Below are 9751 nucleotides of genomic sequence, written 5' to 3'. Positions count from 1 at the left end.
GGGGAAGGGAGGGGAGGGGAGGGGAGGAGAGGGGAGGGGAGGGGATGCTCCCTAAGAGGTCCTGGGTGGAAGAGTGGGGCAATCATTGAGGAAAAGGATAGGGAAGGCTGTTCAGGCAGGCAGGAGATGGGGAATGGTGCTCACAGTCTATTCCTGTCTTGAAGTAGAGGAAAATTCAGTTGTGTTCCTTGAATTACAGATTAACAGGAGAGCATGTATTCAAGACTATTATATTTCTGCCTCTATGAGACATCCAAACTTTAAAGGCAGACGAGTCTTGGAAGCCAGTAGATGTGGGGATGAAACGTGGACTCGAATCCAGGGTATGACAAGAAGCTAGACAGAGAGAGGCTCAAATACATATATACAGCAAGTTCAGTTCCGATAGCAGGAGCCATTTCCCAGCAGCCCTTGGGACTGCTTTCCACTGCGAGGAGAAGCCACTTTCCTCCCTTCCCTACCTTGCATCTCATACAGAACTCATCCTCTTCACTTTCCGGATGTCACCCTCATAGTCCCCAGAGCGGGGGAGCGGAGGGTCTTATATAACTGTCTGAAGTACCACAGAACATGAAACAATAAACAAGGTATGTAAACGGCAAGGCATGAGTCATGGCTCCCTTTGTCCTTACCTTCGTCCCTACATTTTAAAAATTGCATATTTTCCCCGCATGATAGAGATTTAAAGCCAAACAAAAACCCAGAAAAACTCCTCTAAGTGCCCTCTCATGAAGGAACCTATTTATTACGTCAGGTTACGCCTAAGCAACTGCTACTGGAATGGCAGTCAACATTTTTTTTATTTTTTGAGAATCTATTGTGTGCAGGGCACTCACATCCACCTACTTCCATCTCTATTTCAGAGACAATAAAACCAAAAATAGAGAGGTTAGATGATGTATCCATGGTCACCCGGGCACTAATTGTTTTGCTGGAGACTTCAACTGAATTCGCTAAATTTAAAGCCCAAACCTGTATTCATTAAACACAGCATCTCCTCCCTGTCCCAACCAGTCCTGTCCCACTCTCCCCTGAGAACAGAATTTTCAAGAGCTTCCTAAGCCACACTTGGAGCTGGCCACCTATGTCACCAGTGGAAACTTTCTGCTAGAAGATTCTGGGTATTAACTTGGAGTCTTTCTTGTTTTCTCTATCCACATCCTAAACCTTTGCAGAATAAACCTTCCCCTCATTGGATTAGATCATGCTACCGTCATCTCAATAAGCAAAGAAAGGTATTAAAATGCAAACCAGCAACGTGGCGGAGGAAGGCCGGAAGCAATTATGTGTACTTTCAACTCCTGCAAAAGGAATGAATGACTGACTCTGTCCAAAATATCCCATACGAGATCAATCTGGAGGCAGAGGGGAGCTGGCTAACGCTTTGACTGAGTTGTAGACAAATACGTGGGCTAAAGTTGATTCGTAAAATAAGCATTTCAAAGTTGTGAGAGAGAAGGGCTCTTCTGAACCTTCTAGAACCCAGTGGAATATTTTGAGTGTCATCTTCTCTCCGAAGATAAAAGGGACTTGAGACAAATACTATATTGAAATCAGATTTGAGATAGGCTGTGGGGACACAGTCACAACAAAACAACAAATCATGGCACTTAGAGATTAGGATTCATATGATTCCAGTAGATGCTGGCAAATCAGTCAGTAAAAATGTCCATATTCACTTACATAAGAAGAAATAATTCCTGAGAAGAATGCCAAGATACCTTCTTCATTTGAGAAAAGGTTTCTCTTAGAGACATATTAAAAGTCACATATAGTTTTGAAATTGCATTATGCATGGGGGGGGGGAGAAGAGGGGGAGGGTTCCCACAGTGGAGAACAAGTTAGCCTTGACTTCACCCTGTAGACCAGGCTATACCTTGAGCTCTCGGCATCCGTCTGCTTCAGCCTCCTAGATCCTAGAATTATAAATGTGACCACCATGGAACAGCTCGCATCTCAAGCTGCTCTCAGAGGCTCAACTGTTGAAGGCTTCGTTATCCCGGATGCAGCCAACCGGAAGTGGTTTAGGTCGTTAAGAGGTGGGGTCTAAATGCAAGAGGAAGTAGGTCATTGGAGGCGTGTTCTGGAAGCATGTATTGAGAGCGTGACCTTTCTCTGTTGTTCCCTTCCCAGCCGCCAGGTTTCTCACGGTTATGCTGGACCTCACCTCTGGCTCCAGAACTCAGCTCAGCACCCATAGACTGGAGCCTGACACCGCAGACCAAACTAAAACTCTCCATCAGGTTTCCTCAGGTAAAAAGCTGACTGGCCCTTTAGGAATGAAAAGAGAATGCGGATTTCGTAGGTCCTGTTCAGTGTTGGCTTGGCAGTCTTAACCAACACAGGAAACTTGGAGTGAAACTTGAAAGGAAGGTTATTAAATGTTATAGTTGGTAGCCTCTTCGATTATTTATTTTTTTAAAAACACTGAAAAAACAAACAAACAAGCTTAGAGGTGCAAACTGATACTGCCAGCAACTCAGGAGGAAGAGGGGTGGGGTGGGGTGAAGTCCAGGCTGGCCGGTGGAGTGAGACCCACGTCTCCTCTAGCCCCACATGTAGGGGGTTAAAATTCAGTAGTAGAGTACTTGCTTAACATAGTCCCCAAAATAGCTGAGCATGGCAATTGTAAGCAAACTTGGCATCGGACATTTAATGATGATGCCACCAGCAACAGCCACCCTACTGCTGCCTTACATATTAACAACCAAGTCAGAGAAATTGCACCCCACTCCCTTTGAACACAGGGTTATAACTAGCTTAGTGGCATCCATACAAGTTAGTTCCTTCAATACAGAGTCATCATGCAAGAACTGCCACAGTCAAGATATGGCATAAGATTCTCCCCACAAAGGGGAGGGAAAATCTGTTGAGTTGAGACTATATCCAGAGGTTAGACATGGCCCCTCGTTTGAGGGATGGGGCTACCCATCTCCAAAATTTTAACCCAGAATTACTTCTGTCTAAATGAAATATAGGGACAAAGAGTGGAGCAGAAACTGAAGGAAAGGCCATCCAGAGACTGCCCCACCTGGGGATCCATCCCACATGCAGACACCAAATCCAAACACTGTTGCTGATGTCAAAAAGTGCTTACTGACAGGAGCCTGATACAGCTGTATCCTGAGAGGCTCTGCCAGATCCTGACCAATACAGATGCGGATATACACAGCCAAACATTGGACTAAGTGTGGGGACCCCAGTGGAGAAGTTAGGGCAAGGACTGTAGGAGCTGAAGGGGTTTGCAACCTCATAGGAAGAACAACAATATCAACCAACCAGATCCCCAAAGCTCCCAGGGACTAGACCACCAACCAAAGAGTACACAGGGGGTACCCATGGCTCCAGCTGGATATGTAGCAGAGGATTCCCTTATCTGGCATCACTGGGATGGGAGCTCCTTGGTCCAGTGGAGTCTTGATGACCCAAGTAGGGGAAGCTAGGCTGCTGAGGCAGGAGTGGGTGGGCGGGTAGGGAAGCACCCTCATAAAGGTGGGGGAGGAAGGAGGAAATGGGGGCTTGTGGAGAAGAAACTAGGAAGGGAGATAACATTTGAAATGTAAATAAACAAGCAAACAAACAAAAAAGATTCTTCCTTCTCTGCTTCTTTATCCACTCAGATATGAGCAAGCAGCCGCATGTTCCTGAGGCCACAGCCACCGCCATTCCCCACAAGAAGAGAATGTATCCTTTCAAGCTGTCAGTCAAATTAAGCCACTCTTCCCTTAAAGCAAAGAACAACAACAAAAGAAAAAGGATGGATGCTTAAAACAAAAAAGTATCTCAGACTGGAGAGATGGCTTAGTGATTAAAAGCGCTTAACCTGGCAGAGGACCTGGGCTCAGTTCCCAGCACCACATGGCAGCTCAGAACAATCTGTAACTCCAGCTTCATAGGTCCAACACCCTCTTCTGACCTTTGCAGGTCCCGGACATTCACATGGTGCACATACATACATGCAGGCAAAACACTCATACACTATAAAATAAAGTCTCTCTCTGTGTCTGTCTTTCTCTGTCTCTGTTTCTGTCTCTGTCTTTCTGTCTCGTGTGTATGTGTCTGTATGTCTCTGTTTCTCTCTGTCTCTGATTCTATGTGTATGTGTCCTGATTTCTGTCTGTCTCTATATTTCTGTGTCTGTCTATGTTTCTCTGTCTCTCTGTGTATGTATTTGTCTGTCTGTCTCTCTCTGTGTATGTCTCTCTGTCTGTTTGTCTCTCTGTGTCTGTTTCTGTTTCACTCTGTGTCTCTCTGTGTATGTGTCTCTCTGTCTCTGTTTCTCTGTCTCTGTCTCTCTGTTTCTGTGTAAATGTGTCTCTCTCTGTTTCTCTTCATCTCTGTCTCTGTATTTATGTGTCTCTGTCTGTCTGTCTGTCTGTCTCTGTTTCTCTGTCTCTATCTCTCTGTCTCTGTGTGTAAGTGTCTGGTTCTGTTTCTCTGTCTCTCTGTTCCTCTCTGTCTCTCCCCCACCTCACCCCACCCATGCCTCAGTCTTATAATTCTGCCCTTTTACCTACGACCTGAGTGTTACTAATGTTAACAGCATATCACAGTGTATAGTCTTTGGCACCTGACTTTTTCTCTAGCATGGTATATTTAATGTTCACTTACATGGAAGCAGGAAACAATCATTCCTCTACAACTGATCGGTTCATTCCTGTTCCGTGCTATAAATGCCCCAGCATTTAACTATTCACCAACTGAAGGACATTTATCTGATTCAAATTTTAATGGTTATGAGTAAAGCCACACGAATAAGTGTATAGCTTCCGAAGTGATACTGTTGGGCACAGCAGTGATTTACAAGTTGAACATTTGCTCTCCAGAAATCCAGTTGTTGAGGCCAAAACAAGTAGAAGTATTTTCACTTCTCTTGGGTAAGTAAATGTCTATAGGAAGTTGCTGGTTCATACTTGAGCACTTATATTTCTCAATATGGTCAGTTTAAGTTAACTGTACCATTTCTACCAGCAACATATGAGAGTTGGAGGGTGTGTCCTTAACGCTACACTGTAAGTCTTCATGTGTTCTGGATCTAAGTCCTTTCTCACAAGCATGCTTTGCACATGTGTTTCAGTCTGTTCTCCAGTCTGGTGACAATGTCATTTACAGCATGGAGTTTATTACCTTTGACAATGTCCAAGCTGTCTGTTTGTTGTTTTTTCTCTCGTGGATTGAGCTTTTCATGTGTTTTAAAGAATCACTGTCCAGCATGTTATGAATGTGTTCTGAGAACTTCTGTTGGCTAGTTCTTCATCAACTTTACACAAGCCGGAATCTTTGAGGAAGGAGGGGGACCTCACCTGAGAAAATACCTCAGTTAGATTGGCCTATAGGTAAGTCTGTGGGGGATTTTTTTTTTTTTTTTTGATTAATGGTTGAATGGGAGGAACCAGTCCACTGTGGGCGGCTCAAATCCTAGGCAGATGGTCCTGAGTAGTATAAGGAAGAAGGCTGAGAAAACCATGGTGGGCAAGCCAGTAAGCAGCAGTTCTCCATGTCCCCTTCAGTTCCTGCCTGTGGGTTTCTGCCCTATCATCATGATGGGATGTGACTGAGAAATGAAAGCCAAATAAGCCCTGTTCTCCTCAACTTGGTTTTTGTCGATATTATAATCACAGTGATAGAAAGCAACAAAGGCAGAGCTTATTCCTGGTACTGATTACACTCATCCTAAAACCCAGCATTGTGAGTTTTATTATTCTGTCTCTGCACCTCATGACCTACTGTGTAAACTTCAAACATTAAAGTATAAGGGCAATTATGGTGTGGTCTTGGCAGTGCCATGCCTTTGAGAAGTTATTGTCGTTTTCTCTAGACTTCTACTTGTTTTGGCCTCAACAACTGGATTTCTGGAGAGCAAATGTTCAACTTGTAAATCACTGCTGTGGCCAACAGTGTTGGACTAGTGTAGTTACTTGGTTGTTTTCAACAACGCAGGGGATCTCATTCACCGACTGAAGGGAACATTTCTGACTCCTTTCCTTCTGCTAACCCAAAGATGAAATGACACCACCTCCTGAAGAGACTCCTGTCCCATCTCCAATGGAGACTACCACCCAAGGAGCTGGGGAATCTCAGAGCCCCAGTGCTTTCAAATCAACTGATTCTTCACACCAACAATCACAGAAGAAAATTTACAATGAATTTAAGGAGTTTGAGACACTGAAAAGAAACAACTCAACGTGGGTGGAGTCTGAGCAACAAAACAAAACAGGAGCAAGGGAGAGAGTCTGTGTTATTTTTTTAGGGACAAACAGCCAGATTCAGAGGTCAAAAACTTGCCCTAGGAGCAACCCATGAGTCACTGTCATAACTGGGTTAGAACCCAAGACTTCTCATGCCTAGCCCAATGACAAGTCATCAAAGCTGTGGAGGCTTGCCCTCACTGGGTCTGACACATCGTTCCATGATGCCCGTTGTTAAGGAAATGACCTCCATCGGGACCCTGCTGTGGCATCGCTGGGCTGTCGTTATCAAAGAGAAGGTGAGTCAACATCTTCATTTTCACTTGGAGAGAGGAGACAGAAGGCAAACAGGATGATGTGTATCAAGGGAGGTGGTGTCTAGAAGAAGGCACAACGTCCTCTTCTTCGGAATGGCTAGCAAAACCCAGGAAGTAGAAAATTTGAAGAGACCAGCTCCCCACACTGGCAAAGAAACCACAAAACAAGAGAAGAGCAAAACTGGAAGAAAGCTTATAAAAATGATTCTTCTATCTAAAACTGTCTTATCCCTAGGAAATTATGACTTCAAGAAGTCTTTGGAGTTTGGAGTCAATTTTCTTCAGGGACGTGGCCCCTAGAGGTTATCCATGCTCCGGTAGGTGCCCAACACCATGTACATGCTACAACAGTAAGTGGACTCTGTAGGCTAAATAAAAACCGTATGAGAACGTATGAAATTGGAAGGGAATCATAGTCGTGGGGGTGGGGAAATAATCTGAGGAAAGGGAATGGGTGTACACTTGCTCAGAATACGTTATATACCCGTGTAAAAGGTCAATCAATAAAAGGGGGAAAATGAAATCCTTTAGAGTATCATGAGCTACTAATACTGAGATGGGGTTTCTAAACAGTGTAAAGACATTTAAATATATGTGTATCTTATATGGTGAGATTTGAGGTCTTTCCTAGTGGACATTCCCTGGTTCCTAAACCTGGGTTGCCACGTGAGAGGAAAATTACCCAACAGTCAGAGCAGTGAAGTGAAGGAACACATTCAGAAAGGAAAGCAGAGCTGTGCACTCAGCTCTACCCGGGTTAAGATCACAATGAATCATGTGCTAAACCCGTTGGGCCGTTTAGAAATGTGCAGTCTCAAGTGGTTCGGTCTAATTCTGAGCCAGAGTTCAATGGGAAGGATCGTCTTCCTAGAAGTGATGTGCTTCTAGTTATCCACCCACCCGCCAGAAATTCCAGTCCCATTCTGTCCCCTTGTCACAGTGTCTCCCCCTCCTCTGCCACAAAGGGCTTAGAGAGTGATCCCCGCCCCACCCCTACCCCCCACCCCCATCAAGTTCAGGAACAAGACTTGCTCAGCTCCAGTTTGTTCGGTGTGTTTATATTTTCTTCTTGTGGTGCCAAAGGCAGGGTCTTGTGCATGCTGGGCAAATGTTCCAAAGCGGAGTGCATCCCCAGCCCCTGCTATACTGTGATGCTGTTTATCCCTTACAAACATTTGTTGGAAATGTAGTTCTCATTAGGAGATATTGTAAGGTCGGACCATAAGGAACTGTTGGGAGGGAGCGGCGGTATCAGAAAAGATGGCAAAACTGTTAGAACTTACCGCTTTTCCAGAGGACTCGCATCCCCAGCTGCGGACCATCTGTAACTCCAGCTCCAGGGTATCTGATGCCCTCTTCTTGCCTGCTACCATCACCCACACACACATGACATAGACTTAGATGCACACATATGCACAAATAAAAAGGAAAAAAATCTTGGTTTTTCTTTGTTTGTTTGTTTGTTTGTTTTTACTTTTTTGTCTTCATGAATAGCCACTGACAGAGTAGCAATGGATTCATGAGTGATGTCAAGCTGCAGCTGAATCAGGCTTAAAGAACTGCTTTGGCTGGACCTCTCAAACAATCCCTGGAAGTCTGTGTGCCGCCTGGAAACATTCACAGTAAGGTCATTAGCAGATGTAGCCCCTTGCCCATGGACCAGCCCGGTAGGTTGAATTCAACTCTTTATGAATTATAGTATTGTGTTAGTAGCAATGGAAAATGCACTCGGAAGAACCCCAGCTCTCCTCATCGGTCACGACCATCATGGTTCATGGGGTTAATTACACAAGTTAGTACAAGGGGTTTCTGAGACCTTTGAAAATGTCCAGCTGAAGGCTGAGGACCTAGCTCAGTTGGTAAAGTGCCTGCCACACACACATGAGGTCCTTAGTTGGAATCCTCGGTGCTTATGCAAAGGTCAGGAGCAGGGGACATGTGTGCATGTAATCAAGGTGCTTGAAGACCCAGTGCTGGGTCCTCAAGGCTTGCCAGCCTGGCCTAAGCACAGGAGGAGACCCTGAAAATCAGGTGGAAAGTGATTGAGGGAGGCCCCAGATGTGGATATCTGGCCTCTAGATCTATAGGCACGCATGTGTATTCACACCTGTGTGTACTCACCACGCACACACACACACAAATGCACACGCAGACACATGCATGCATGTGCACACACACACACACACACATATTGAAACAGGGTCTCTCAATGGAACCCAGCTCACTAATATCCTGCTTGCTCTGGGGACCAATTGTCTTTGCCTTGAGAGGGCAGAGACTACGGGCCTCCATGTCCACTGGGCATTTGTGTGGGTTCTGGGTATTGAGACTCTAAATGCTGTTTTGGCAGATGCTTTAACCCCATATCCCTATATCTCCATATCTCCATATCCCCATGTGAGCCATATCTCTGTATCCCCATATCCCTGTATCCTCATATCCCCATATAAGCCATATCTCTGTATCCCCATATCCAAGTATCCCCATATGAGCCACATTCCTGTATCCCTGTATCACCATATCCCCATTTCACCATATTCCTATAAGAGCTATAACCCTGTATCCCCATATCCCCATATAAGCCATATCCCTGTATCCCCATATGAGCCACATTCCTGTTTCCCTGTATCCCTGTATCCCTGTATCACCATATCCCTATATGAACCATATTCCTATATCCCTGTATCCCTGTATCCCCATATCCCCATATAAGCCATATCCCTGTATCCCCATATGAGCCACATCCCTGTTTCCCTGTATCCCTGTATTACCATATCCCCATTTCACCATATTCCTTTAAGAGCCATAACCCTGTATCCCCATATCCCCATATGAACCATATTCCTATATCCCTGTATCCCTGTATCCCCATATCCTCATATGAGCCATATCCCTAGACCCTGGGCAAGAGGACTTGTGTCCTCCAATTTTCAAGTGAGTGATTACCAATTATAATGCTGGCTGTAAGAGTGATTACAAATGGGTATGGAGGAAGTTCATATGCCTTCAAGTTTATCATGATCAGGATAAAGATATCATGTTATTTTTTCCTTGAATAAGAACACTGGCATGAGATCTGTCCCCCTGGTACCTGTTATGATCTGCCCTCTAGTGTTGTTAACCATATCCAATGCAATAGTCTGCTTAGAGCTTAGACTACTCACCTAAAAGAGCCTTTATGATATCTGTTTCTGTGTAAGAAACCCGCCCTTGGGTCTTTCATTTATACTAAAGTTTAAATGTTCT

The 9751-nt window shown here is 44.7% G+C and overlaps 1 long non-coding RNA gene across 1 annotated transcript; it reads left to right on the top strand.

The window, feature by feature from the left end:
• The first annotated feature begins 2089 nt into the window (after window positions 1-2089).
• Window positions 2090-6986, top strand: LOC110303851. The gene is made up of 4 exons (XR_002378972.1): window positions 2090-2253; window positions 3621-3684; window positions 5145-5336; window positions 5819-6986. It is a non-coding gene; the product is annotated as an uncharacterized LOC110303851 (long non-coding RNA).
• Window positions 6987-9751: the final 2765 nt, after the last annotated feature.

The sequence above is a fragment of the Mus caroli genome, chromosome 10 (assembly GCF_900094665.2).
Source record: "Mus caroli chromosome 10, CAROLI_EIJ_v1.1, whole genome shotgun sequence".
NCBI classification, from domain to species: domain Eukaryota; kingdom Metazoa; phylum Chordata; class Mammalia; order Rodentia; family Muridae; genus Mus; species Mus caroli.
The sequence above is the reverse complement of the archived record's forward strand: the minus strand, read 5'-3'. Positions and strand labels throughout refer to the sequence as shown.